Source organism: Protobothrops mucrosquamatus, unplaced genomic scaffold, assembly GCF_001527695.2.
Source record: "Protobothrops mucrosquamatus isolate PMUCROS unplaced genomic scaffold, P.Mucros_1.0 scaffold_257, whole genome shotgun sequence".
In the NCBI taxonomy this organism is placed as follows: domain Eukaryota; kingdom Metazoa; phylum Chordata; class Lepidosauria; order Squamata; family Viperidae; genus Protobothrops; species Protobothrops mucrosquamatus.
This window is the reverse complement of record NW_015386333.1, coordinates 541,216-541,425: the sequence shown is the minus strand read 5'-3', so window position 1 is coordinate 541,425 and position 210 is coordinate 541,216.

Sequence of the window (210 nt, the reverse complement as noted above, 5' to 3'; positions counted from 1 at the left end):
ATTTGCCTCTTTATTTTGTATATTTGTAAATAAATCTGTTGACATCCATGTCATATCAATTCTTGACCAGGACAGGTGTCTGTTAGAATAGAACGTAAATTGCTTCTTTTCCGGATATTTTTCTCTCCAAGCATCAAGTATATTTAATTCATCCACCATATTATAAAAGGATTTAGGAAGTGTTCTTCTTAGAGTCTTATTTTTTTTTGT